The sequence below is a fragment of the Tamandua tetradactyla genome, chromosome 10 (assembly GCF_023851605.1).
Source record: "Tamandua tetradactyla isolate mTamTet1 chromosome 10, mTamTet1.pri, whole genome shotgun sequence".
NCBI classification, from domain to species: domain Eukaryota; kingdom Metazoa; phylum Chordata; class Mammalia; order Pilosa; family Myrmecophagidae; genus Tamandua; species Tamandua tetradactyla.
Window position 1 is genome coordinate 63,619,843 of NC_135336.1, and position 14,257 is coordinate 63,634,099.

Here is a 14,257-nt window from a genome sequence, read left to right on the forward strand (position 1 = left end):
TTGTCTTGTAGTTTTCCATATTATCATTTTCTAATGATTCCTTTGATTTCTTCCATTAAGATCGGTGTTATTTTTTGTAGCTGTATAAAGAAGATTTGCTCTTGTTTTAAATTCTTCTAGAGATTCCTTCAATCACTTTAAATAATAGTAAAGTTTATTTGTTCTTCTTTTCTCTTTCTTTCTGCTGTGCACATTGTTTATTCATTGTAAATAGAGAAATTGTAGTTTCAATTTCTTATTTACTTATCCTATCAACTATCCTTATTTTAGTTATATCATAAACTTTATACCATGAATATTCATAGAATTTGTGTTCTGTTCTTAAGCAAGATTTTCACAATTTATTAGCTTCCTGCTTAATTCAATGGTCATATTTCAAGATGTTTAAATTGGATTTATTTAAATTAATTCCTTGGCCATTAAGTATTTCATTTTACTATTGTTAACATTGTGAGAAAGGATTCAGGTATTGTTAGGTAGAATCAAAGAATATAGGGTAATTCTCATTTTGTCTCACACTTCTTGGTACTTTTATGACTATGAGTATTAAATCTGAAGTCTCTAAAATCAAGCTATCACATTTAGTCACATGTCTCCATTACTATATAAGTAGTCTTTTCTTCCCTTAATCTCTTTATTCCTTTCAATTCCTTTGATCCATATAAACTATCACTGCTTTCATTTTTCAGATTTTTATCAGTTATTAAGAAAGAGTTCTAAATCATGTGCTTGACTTAAATGGCTGAACACCAGCTCTACAATTAGTATCCTCCCATTATTACCATATATTTCCTATGCATTATTTCCAATATATATAAATACATAAACTGGTTTAACTTTTAGCTGTTTATTGGTTTGAATGAAGATGGTGTTCCCTTAACTCCTTTATTTCACTTTTTAATAGTAAATCCAGGTTGCAAATTAAAATTAAAATCCCTGGGCCCCACTGATTATATCAGAAATACTATTAACTCATTTGAACATTTTCTTTGAACATATTTTGAAATGTATTAATAGAAGCCATATTAAGACTAGTTTCTATCCTTTGCATATGGGCAGAGAAGAAAATGAAGTTGAATGTTCTTAATGCACATATGTGTTTTGTGAAAATATTTATTACTGTGCAAATGTTCTGTTGACAAATATTTAAAATATGTATTCATATTTTAGGTTTTAGTTTTATAAAATCTGTAAGCTAATGTACTCTCGATTAAAAATAATTTATTTTTAGGACTTAGACTTGTAATTTATGAGGTTTTAAAATTCAAATGAATAGAAGATAGGGAGACATTTTGAAAAATAAGCAAAATAATTCTTCAAATCAAAACCATATTTGCACCTCTATAAATAAAATAATAAAATATTCAACAAATTAAATAAAAGAAAGCAACCTAAGTACTTAGGAAAGGTAAAGTTATTATTGTTCAGTAACATCAATTGCCTATTCACACTGATTCATATGCTTGATAGATTCCTATAACTCCCTTTGTTTATTGATGCGAAAGAAATCATTTTTTCTGTACACTCAAGTAAATTCCCATTAAGTAAGCAAAAATGAATCAAAATCTGAAGGGATATTTTTTAAAGTCATTTCATGAATTATTCAATTTAATAGGCAACCAAGAACACATTTTTTAAATTTGAAGTTCCAAACATATGCAGATTTTTCTTAAAAAAATCTTACTGTTGCCCTTTGAGTCCCTAAAATCCTCAGAATTTTAATGTTTTTCACTACTTTAGATTACCATAATACCAAATAAAATTTTCAGTGTGTTTAACAAATAATATCCACTACTAAAGATTAGAAAACTATATCTTATTTGCAAGAAAAAAATAGAATGAAGGTAAATTTCTTTCATTTTCATCAAAATCAGAAAATATTTTGCAACCTAACTTTATTTCAATGGTGCTATGGAAGTATTAATAATCCCACTGATTTGAAAAACAATTTTATTAAGCACTTACAACACTCTGGGAGGAAGTTTCAGTGAAAGAAATCGGGATAGGGATTTGGTTTGCTAAAGCTGCCAGAATGCAATATACCAGAAACAGATAGGCTTTTCCAAAGGGGATTTATTAAGTTACAAGTTACAATACTAAGGTCATGGAAACATCCAAATTAAGGAATCAACTAGAGGATGCCTTCACTGAAGAAAGGCCCATTGGGTCTAAGTTCCTCTGTCACATGGAATGGTACATGTTTGTTGACCTTTCTGTCCTGTATTGGTTTCAAAATTACTCTCTCAGCTCCTGTTGGTCAGTCTGGTTTCTGTTGGGTTTTTCTTTCTCCAGGAATCTGTGCTTTCTCCAAATGTCTCCCTATTTTAAAGGACACCGGTAAGCAGATTAAGACCCAACTTGAATAGGCAGGGTCACATCTCCATGGAAACAACTTAATCAAGATTCTATCCAACAATAGGTCTTCCCTCACAAGATTGGATTAAAAGAATGTGGTTTTTCTGGGGTACATAATCATTTCAAATCGGCACAAATAGCATCCAGTTCTTTCTACATAGAATATATCTGGACTGCAAGTAGTACACATAATTTGCCCTGTTCCTGAGACAAATGTGAAAGATCACTTCAGTATTTGAGTAAAGCACTCTTAAAATAAGTATACACATGCTTGCATTCATTTAAGTTTATTAATTCTCAAAAATCATATCTCATTTTTAAAACACATAGCATCCTATCAGAAGCACCTATGTTAAAACTTTAAGTTTTAAGCATATATCTAGCAATAATTTAGCTCCATAAAATTATGGTGGATAATAATGTAAAGTTAAATAAACACTTCTGTCATAGTTACACTTTTTTCTGTCCAGAAAAATAAATCACAAAATAAGAGGTTGCAATATTTTTCAACAAAAATTTGAGGAGAAGACATAAAGGTGATTTCTGGAAGGATGGCAGAGGGGAGAGGCTGAGTTCACCCTGGCTTCATATAAAAATGAAAGACAAAATAGAAAAATGACTAGGACAGTGGTTCCATTGTGTGAGTGATGCAGGATCTTCTACCCTGCATAGGGAGGCCCTTGGCAAAAATAAGAAGAAAAAAAGAGAAAAGAAAAAAAACACCCAGGAAGAGAAAGTAGTAAATGTGCTCAATCATGACTCCACCCACTTCTGCAGGTGGGTTGGAAAGATCTTCCAATTGACTTCGTAGCTGGGAGTGCCCGAGGCAAACTTGGAAAGTAGTAGGTATGCTTTTCCTGTGCATAGACTCTACTTAGTCAAGGTAAAGTGCCTACTCCCCACCCTTGTAACAGTGCTATGGGCATCTATACTTTCTTAGCAAGGACTGGGGGTGCCTTTCCCTGGGAGGAGTGGAAATATGGGGTGTGCCAGTCTGATATCCAACCAGCAAAAGAGAGTCTTTGTGTCCTGGTCTGCTCCCCTCCCCCCATAGAGGCCTGAAGACCACATGGGTGTGTGGATGGAGAGGTGAGGCTTAGAAAGCTGGCCATACTACTACTGTGACTGGTTTCCTGGCATTTCCAGATTGGCCATGGGCAGATGAAACTGAAGTACCAATCCCACAGTCCAGTGTCTGGGGGCAACTAGATCCATGTGTCACACACGATAATTCTCCATTGGCATGCATGCCATCCATCCCTCAGCCTCAGGGTTGGCACATTTTTGTGTATGCTAGGGTCAGTGACCCTGGCTAGAATCCTGTCAGGTTTTTACTTGATTTGACCAGCACCTGCAGTTGGGGTCAGGTGTGTCTAAGGGGATGAGAGAGCTCAAGAATGCCATCTGCCTGAAAGAGGAGGAAACCAGTCTGAAAAACTGCCTATATCTCAAGTAAAGTTCTAACTAGACTTCCAGCCCCCCTTGAGATTAGGGTCTTAGTCTCCTTGGAGAAGACTGACAAATCAAATCCAAAAAGGAACCTTCAAAGCTAATGCAAATGGATATAAAATCTTAGATGAGGGAAAGAAATAAATCTGCAAAATTACTTTATTAAGACACTACAATGCTTCATCCACAATAGAATATCATAAAACATATGAAGGACCAGGCAGATATGACTCAGTCAAATGACCAAATTTAATCACCCAAGAGCACAGAGAATTTGGAATGGCTAATTAACATTGTTCAGAATGTGGGAAAAGACATCAAGAAGACACTGGGGAAGAGAAGGCAGATCTGGCTAAGCCAAATGATCAAATAAAATTATCCAAGGGGCTAAGAATTTGGAACAACTAATTGAAGTTGTTTATGATATAAAAGATATTAAGAAGACACTAGAGGAGCATAAAGAAGAAATTGAAAGAATAAATAGAAAAATATCAGATATTATAGAGATGAAAGATAATACAGACCAAATTAAAACCCTCTTAGAGGATGGGTCACAGTGGCTCAGCAGGCAGAGTTTTCACCTGCCATGCCAGAGACCCAGGTTCATTTCCTGGTGCCTGTCCATGCAAAAAAAAAAAAAAAAAAAACTCTTAGAGATTCACAACAGTGGATTTCATGAGACAGAAGAAAGAAGAAGCAAATTAAAAGACAGGACAAATGAACTTGAATGTTCAAAAGAACAAACGGCAAGAAAGATGAAAAAATGCAACTTGATCTCATGGAAATAAGAGACAATATGAAGCATACAAATATAAGAATTATTGGTTTCCCAAAGGGAGAAGATAAGAGTAAAGGAATACAAAGGCTTGTTGAAATTATAATGTGGGAAAACTTCCCAACCCTTATAAAAGACAAAAGTCTGAATCAACCATGTTCAATGAATTCCAAATAGAATAAGTCCAAATAGGCTTACTCCAAGATATATACTGATCAGAATGTCAAATCTTGAAGAGCAACAAAAAGTCATGAATGCAGCAAGAGAAAAGACAGTAATTTCATACAAGAGAAACTATATAAGACTGAGCTCAATACAACTCAACAGGCACCATGGAGGCAAGAAGGTAATGGTATGACATATTTAAGATTCTGAATGAGAAAACCTTCCAGCTAAGAATCCTTTATCCTGGCAAGTTGTCCTGCAAATTTAGGGAGAGATTAAAATCTTCAGAGATAAACAATGGCTGTGAGAATACGCCAACAAGACCACGCCATACAAGAAATATTAAAGAGAGCTCTGTAGACTGAAGAAAGAGTAGAGAAGGAAGTCTGGAAGAGGGTATAAGATTAAAGAGTGTTAGCAAAGGTAACAAAGTATAAAAAGTGAGACAGGGAAAAGAATATATAAATCTGACAAATAAAAGCTATAAAATAAGATGCTAGAACCAATAAATGGTTTTACAGTAACAATTCTGAATGTTAATGGACTAAACTCACTAGTTGAAAGACAGATTGACAGAACAGATTAAATAATATGAGCAATCTGTATGCTGCTCACAAGAGACTTATCTTAGGCCCAAGGATACAGATTGAAAGTGAAAGTAAGGAAATAGATGTTCTATGCAAGCTGTAACCAAAAGAAAACAAGTAGCTATAGTAATATTAGATAAAACAAATTTTAGATGCTATGATGTCATAAGAGATAAGATTTTTATGTTAATTGTAGAAACATTTGTATCTTTAAATTTTCCTGAAATAAAAACTTGAAAATGTTCAGTAATATAGGTCATTACTATAGCATAGTTGATGTTTTTTAAAATCTTTTATTTTATATTTTGAGAATGTACACAGTTTTGATAGTTAATCAAGTGGTGTTTATCTTAGTGTTTAATATTATACCAGTTTGAAACCATTATGGACCCCCAGAAAAGCCATGTTTTAATCCTGATCCAGTCTTGTGGGGGGGAGTCATTTCTTTTAACTCTGATTCAAAATTTCAGGGTGGAATTTTTGATTAGGTTATCTTCTCAGAGATGTGGCCTGCCCAATCGTGGATGTGACCTTTTGATTAGAAGGAGATGTGACTCCACTCATCAAGGTGAGTCTCTATTAGTTTACTGTAGTCCTTTAAAAGAAGACCCATTTTAGAGAAAGCTCAGAGCCATTGCAGATGCTTGTAGAACAGTTGCTTTAGAGCTGATTGAGACACAGATGTTTGGAGATGCTAGGCATGATGACAGAGAGAGCAGATGTCTAGACACAGGCAGAGCCTAGCATATCTCACCATGTGCCTTCCCATGATACGCTAAGCAAGCCAGAAGTCAGAGTTGCATTCTGGAGGAGCTAAGTGAAGGAAACCACTGGCATCAGAAGCTGGAAACAACAGAACCTAGAACAAGGACCAACAGGTATCACCATGTGCAATACCAGATTGTCCTTCCTTGAGTCATGGTATCTTCCTCTGAATGTCTTAGGATAGATTTATGGTCTTAGAACTGTAAACCTGTAACTTATTAAATTTCCTTTATAAAAGCCATCCCATTTTTAGTATATTGCATTCCAGTAGCTTAACAAACTAATACAAAGTATGTAAAACTCAATAAACTCTATCTGTATATTTTTCCCTGTTTGCCTTAATTTTAAATTGGTTTGTGAAACTTACCGCACAAACAAGACTTTACAATGATTATTTGAATACTTTATTTAAGCATGCTTACACATAAGCTAACTAAGATGTCCATTTTTGATGGTAAAAAAATTGAAGTAGTAAATATCAAATTATTTTGATACTTTGCCTTTTTTCTGACTATGGCTTCTTTTTCCAATGTTCATGAAGGGCAAGATTAATAGCATGTTTTTAAAATTCAAGATACTGATTAGAGAATATGTTTAAATTCACTTATTTAGTTGAAATTAACAAATTCAGGCAGTCAACCTGCACTCCTAACTAATGGCACGTGATTAAAGAAATGTTTGAGAATGTGTTATATTGTTATTATCCATTCAAGTTTTAATAGGTAAGATCATATTTGAGGCAAAAATAAAATAAATGGCTTGCTAAAAGGAAGAAACTTTATGGAAATGATTACATTTGCGAGTCCTGATGTGAATGGAAATGTGCTTATCATTATCTTAATTTGTCAAGAAAATCTAGGTAGTCTTACCATTAGGTATTTTGGATTAAAAGTCAAGCTACCCTTGCCATTCTGGTAACCACTACATATATTCCTAATTCACGGAGGAAAAAAGAGAATAGGGATTTTAGAAAAAATGTTGCACCTTTTTAAGTCTGTACCCATAGTCTTCTAATTTTCCCATTCCTGTTAGTGAAAATGTAGCTCTTGAATATTTTGAATATGTGTAATACAGGATATAAATGACGGTTACTTGCATTTAAAAAAGAAATCAATGATAGCACCATATCTTATTCACCAACTTCTGAAAAGCAATAAGGCTCACAGAGATTATGACTTAATATTTTTATCTACAGTCTAGACAAAGAATACATTCCTTATGGGAACTGTGAAATCATAGATTATTAAAGCTGGAAATAGTAGAAGTCATTTAGTGTAATAGCAAAATGTACAGGTAAAGAATACTATATCATATTTGCAGAATATTAAATCAGCAGTATATTAAACATTGAACTAATATTTTTTTCTTCATTATCATGAAGTAAATGCATTTTGATTGCAAAAGCTTACATAACACATGCAATATTCAAGACAATGAAATTCACTAATAATAAAACTCCTCATAATTCTGATATATAAAATTGGAATCTTACAGTATGTCTATTTTACATACCATTTTTAAATGTATCATACTCCTTTAAAACATAGTTCTAATAGTTCCATATCAACTGTTGTTTGGATAGCTTTAATTTATTTAGCCATTACTTTATAACTCATTACTTTATAATTAGATACTTAGTTTATTTTCAATCTTCCTATATTTGGATGATAAGAAAAAAACATGGTAACACAGATAAATGTCCATTTCTATTTTATCAGTCTTGTTCTTAAGAAAATTCAACTTTTTTAACATATAATACAAATTGCATTCTAGATATTTTAAATTGTGAAATTCATTTAAAAGTTTAATCTTCTTTTCAGTGTATATATTTGATAATTTTAGTTTTATGTGTTTTATGTATGTAATCTCAATATGTTGTTTTACTTTTGCTTAGGCAAAAATCTTTCATAAAACAAAATGTCGAATTATCAATTTTCTCCACTACTTTGAAATGCATCTTTCATTATTGAATGAAATAGCGCATACATTTGGATCATTTATTTGATCGTTGTATTTTTTACATTGATTCAGTCCTTTTTTTCCAGTACTTCAGACTCTTCTTAGTTTTAGATTATTTTATTGAAATAAATAATGCTAGCTCAAGTACTAATCTTAGTGTTTTAAAAGTCATCGCTAACTTTACTAACACCATATATAATCAGACATTGGTTTTAAATGTTGTCTTGCTATGGTGGTTATATTTTAATCAAAACTATAAGCTGATTTTGGAGTTTTGACATAACATTGTAATAGCCAGTGTGTTCCAATAATGCTGCCTAAGGAGCAAGGACAAAAATCTCAGTGTTATACAATCAAAAGTTACTTCTCTTTCTGTTTCTGATATGCAGTTTAATTGCTGTTTGACTAACCTTAGCAGAGTTAGATTGGGCTTTTTGTTATTTTTGGACCGGTATATATATGCATGTGTGTGTGTATGTGTCTGTGTGTGTGTTCTTAGAAAAATGAATGGTAGACACTGCTGCTTTGAAATTCTTATGTATCCCAGAAAAGCCATGTTCCTCTAATACTGATTAAATATTGTAGGTGGAACCTTTGAATAAGTTGTTTCCATGGAGATGTCACACCCACTTGTGCATTGAACCTCTTGATTAGATGGAGAGGAGACTCTGTACATTCAAGGTGGGGCTTCATTAGTTTACTGGAGTTCTTAAAGGAGCTCATGGAGAGAGAGACAGGTTTGAGTCAACATAGATAGAGACAATTGGAGATTCTGATGACAAAGAGCAGATGCCTAGATACAGATATTAGGAGATGCAGAGTCCAGCATACATCACCATGTACCTTCCCATGAAATGTTAAGCAAGCCAGAACACTAAATTTTGCCCTGGAGAAGCAAAGTAAAGGTCCGCAGATGCTTAGAGAGGAAACCACTGGAACCAGAAGCACCAAGCAATGTACTAGGAGCAGGGACCTCAGATGCCAGCCATATACCTACCCAGCTGACAGAGAAACCCCAAATACGATTCAGCCTTTTTTGAGTCAAGACGTTTTTCTCTGGATGTCATAATTTGAACATTTCTATGGTCTTAGAACCAAACTTGTAACTTAATAAATCCCCTTTATGAAAAGGGATTTCTGGTGGCATTGGTAAACTAAAATAGACATAAATAGCAAACAAAGCATGTGATGCCTCTTAAGTCTTCATTTTCTACCAAGTTTTAAAAACTTTTTTTTTGAAATATTTTCCAATTTAAAGAGATGCTATAAAAATAATAAGATTCCCTAGAGAAAACTTCAGTATACCTCTAACTCCCAGATATCCAGAACCACAAATTTTGTCACCTTTTCCATGTCATTACATTCATCTTTCTTTCCATCTGTCTGTATACCTATAATTCTGTATTCTGAACACTTCAGTGTGTATTGTATACATCATGATCTGCAAGCAATGCATTTCTTAAGAGCAAAGATACTCACTTATGCAACACCTGAATTATAGTTATCGAGTTCATGAATTTTGAAATTGATATAAAGCTTATAGTCTACATTCCAAATTTTTCATATATCCCAATAATGTCCTTTTGTGCCTTTTTCTTCTCCCTTTATATACCGTTTGGGATCATGTATTGCATTTAATTGTTATTGCTTCCTTAATTGCTCTTTCTTTTTTGAGGACATATATACAACCATATATATGATGGAGTTCCCATATCAACCACGCCAAAGCGTACCATTCAATGAGATTAGTCACTTCACAATGTTGAGGTATCCTCACAAGCATCTATTGCTAAAACTTTCCCTACTCCCCAAACAGAAACCCTACACCCATTATACTTTTAATCCTCCTTCATTGCCCCTGCTCATGGAAACTTGTACTCTGATTTCTATCTCTATGAGCTGCCATATTCTTCAGTATTTCCTTTGTACTTATTAGGGGCTTCAATTTAACATCTTAAATCTACAAAAGTATCATTTGCTCTTATGCCAAATTAACTTTAATAGCATACACAAACTATGTCGTATATCCCTCCCACACTTTATTTAGTTCTTGTCACAAATTACCTTACAAACATTAAGAGTCTAAAACCACTGATATATTACATTTTATGAATTTGCTTTTTTGATATGGTAAGAAATAAAAAGTGGAGTTACAAACCAAAAGTCTAATAGTACTGATGTTCATAATTGCCATGTTATTCACTTTGCCAGTGATCTTTATTTCTTCATGCAGTTTTGATCAATTGTCTATTGCCCTTTCTTTTAACACAAAACTCTTTATAGTATCTCTTATAAGGATGGACTAGAGGTGATAAATTCCCTCAACTTTGTTTGCCTAGGAATGGCTTAAGCTCTCCATTTTTGAAAGCCTGTTTTTCCAGATATAAGACTCTTGATTTTGCTGGCAAGTTTTTGTTTTCAGTGCTTCAAATATATCATCCAATTTCCTTCTTGCCTCCATTGTTTCTGATGGGCACCAGTTTAATTATAATGTACCCCAGTGTGGGTCTATTTTGTTTACCCTGTTTGGAGTTCCTTGAGGGCTTTGGATGTTTGTATTAATGTCTTTCATTAAATTAGGGAACTTTGCAGCCATTGTTTCTTTAATATTTTCTCTGCCCCTTTCCCTCCCTCTTCTTCTTCTAGGACTTTTTAAATGTGTGTATTGGTACTCTTGGTGATGTCCCACTTGTCCCTCAGGCTCTGTTTATTTTTCTTCATTCTTTCTTCTCTCTGCTCTGCAGACTGAATTATTTCAATTGTCATATCTTCAAGTTCACTTATTTTTTCTTCTGTCAGTTCCAATTGGTTGTTGGACCCCTCTAAAGAATTTTTAATTCTGCTATTGTGGTCTTCATTTATGTTTGTTTTTCTCATAATTTCTACCTCTTTTGATATTTTGTGTTTATTTATTATTTTACTGATTTCCTTTAACTCTTTATCTACATTTTCCTTTCATTTTTTTTATCATATTTAGGAACATTTTTTGAAAGTCTGTGTCTGATATGCCCTAGATCTGATCTTCTTCAATGATGGTTTCTATTGATTTAATCTTTTACTTTGCCAGGTCTGACAATTCCTGTTTCTTTTTGTATTTTTTAAACTTTCATTGAAGCCTGGCCATTTTGATGATTTTATATGTCATTGATACAATTTAGGCTATGAGATATGTGTTCCATAAACTTGTACCAGTTAGTATTATTACAGACCTTTCTTTGAATGCCAGGAGCTAACAAAAAACTCTTACTAGTCTACAGATTTGCAGATTGACTTATATGAGTGTTCTCCTTCTGACCTTACCCATACACTAAGTTTAGAGAATTGCCCCAGGCCAAGGCATACCTGATACTTTTTGTACATGACTTTTTCTTGGGTATGCACTTATAGTCTTAGAAATTCCCTTGTTTACACAAATACAAAGCTCCTCTCTTCCTCAAGAAAGTTTCCCCGCAGTCCCTGGAACTGCACTGTATAACCTACAGTAAGGAATCCCTTTCCTCAGACAGCCACAAACAGACTTATATTCCACAACATTCTTCAGGAGGCCTCTGTGAGTCACCTCCTCATGCAGGGCAGCTCTGGGATGGCAAGCTTATGATAATTATTTGGGTGCAGTCTCTCATCCTGTGAGATTGGGCAAGACATATCCTCTCAGTATGTGCATGAGGGTTACTCTGCTCTCTCCAGAACCAGGACCAAAGCCCTGTGATAGGAGTGTGCCCTGGACTCAGCAACCATCTCCCAGTCTTCACCTAAACACATCCTATTTTGTTCCTGTTTAATTATGTGCAGATGTTTCAATAAATTTACATTTCTAAGCCCAGTGGAAGCATTAGATCTCATGGAACAGCCTGACCACACATTGAACCTGAAACTAGTAATAAAAAGCTCCAGCTCCTTATCAAGGTGGAACTTTACACAAGTTTGCCTGATATACACTTTTTCCTCAGTGACAAGGCCCCCTCTACCTCCCCTTGGGCAGCATAAGGTCCCTCATCTCTGATGCAAAACAGGGCGTGTGGAACTGCCATCCACCAAACCTGCCACAAGCAGGACAGGTCACAATGGGATTTCTTTGCCTGCTCTTCTGGACCTTTCTGCTGTGTAAGTAATAAAGTGGTCATTTGTTGAGAATCTCGGTTGTGCCTGAGACTGTGGTCCCAAATGTACCACGCAGCAACTTACTTCACAGATTTTGGTGTAGTGAGCCATATGCATGCGGAAGTATGGAGTGGGTTGAATTTTTTGGCAGTTCTTTTCATTCCTCTTGAAATTCTTTTATGCAGGAACATCTTGCCAGACATAGGATCATGGTTCTCTGGGCTAAAGTAAAAGATCACCCCACACTACCATCCTGAAAATAGGTACTGATCAATGGCTAGAGAACTGAGGGCAGTGATAAATGGTACTTTGAGAATCTCCCCATGAATGTCAGGGAATTAGCTAGCTGGTTTCACATTGACATCAATGAGGTTGGAGTTTCTACCACCCAGCATGCATTCCTTTTGCTCATGGCCTCCTATACATATTTTCATTCTGGTATCAAGCATAGCCCAACTTAGGCTACCCAGACTGATCTTGAGGTTTGTGTGAGACCAGTCATTATTCAGGAGATTATTAGAATTGAAGATTGGGGTCTGGCAGTGAAAAATGAAATTATAAACTTTTAGAGAGAGGAATATAGGTCTGGACAGAAGCCTGAATATGATCTCCACTCACTGGTATCCAAATATTACTATAGATGACAATATCACCATTCTGACCAACAAGGCTGTGTGGAGGAGTAGTGGCCACTTGTGTCCAACCTGATGTTCCAACAAATTCTTTATTAGATTTAGTTATGGAAGGAGGAGGAAAGGGTGGGGTGGGAGTGGACACTGGACTAGCCACAAGTATTTCATGGCACAGCCATTATTTGACTGAGTCCTCAAGGATTCAAATGAACATATTCTACTCTGGGTCATGTACCCCAAATTCCAACTAATACTTGGAATAAAGGAGAGGAAGCTGTCATAATGCCATGGGCATGTGAATAGACCAACCCTACTTGAAAGAATTCACCCTTCACCAGGTACCAATTTCAAACAGAGATATTGAAGATTTTATTAGAAACGTGCCTACTGAATAGGTGACAAGATAGTTCTACACTTTACCCCAAGGTTTTCCTCTGGGAGACATGATTTTGCAGGTTTATCATACCCTAACTGCTTTCTGCAAGACCTTCCATGCTAGAAAGTTGACCTCCATGGTAACTGACCTAGGAACAGAACAGGTGGGTGATTGGTGTCTAGCTGTTAACCCAGCAGATCTTGAGACTTATGAGACAGACCATTGGCTACCCTTCTCTCAGGGATCCCACTCACAAAGCTATGTTCTTGTGGCTACTAGAGCAAGTAGTCCTGAAGGACACCATAGACAAGATCTCCAATGAAGAACTTTTGCAAAAATATAAACTAGAAGGGTGGCCACAGGTCTGACAAAGACAATCCAGCCTTGCTGGGCTCACTTCCCACAATCTTAGATATGGGTAATAGAGAAGGAGGAGTTTCCTGAAGATTTCTTATCTCTAACTTCAGCCCTACCTGAGGAGTCTGGCTACTGGGAAGGATCATGTGCCTGTATGAAGCTTTTATGTACCCCAAAAGAACCATGTTCTTTTTCTTAATCCATTCTCATGGGTGTAGATGTATTATTTATGGTGGAATCTTAGATTAGATTTCTTCCATAGTGATGAAAACTTTTGATTAGATGGAAATACGACTCTGTCTATTCCAAGGTGGGTCTTGATTAGTTTATTGGAGTCCTTAAAAAAGCCAACCCAAGGAAACATTTAGGAGAAAGCTTAGATGCAAACATTTGGAAATGCAGAAGCCCCAGGAGACTCTAGGAGCTGAGAGAGCCAAACAAAAGCTAGACAGGAACCAAAGCCTAACAGACATCACCATATGGCTTTCCAGGAGATGCTAAGCTCAGAGATGAAACCCAGAATTGTGCCCCTGAGCAACTAAGGCAGGACCCACAGACTCTGAAAGAGAGATCCACTGGAATCAAAAGTTAAATGCAATGAGACCAGAAACAACAACAAGCAGATGCCAGCCACTTGCATTCCCAAGTGACAGACTCTAGATGCCTTTGTTTGGACACTTTTAAGGCCTATCTTTCTCTAGATGCCTTTGTTTAGACACTTTTAAGGCCTTAGAAT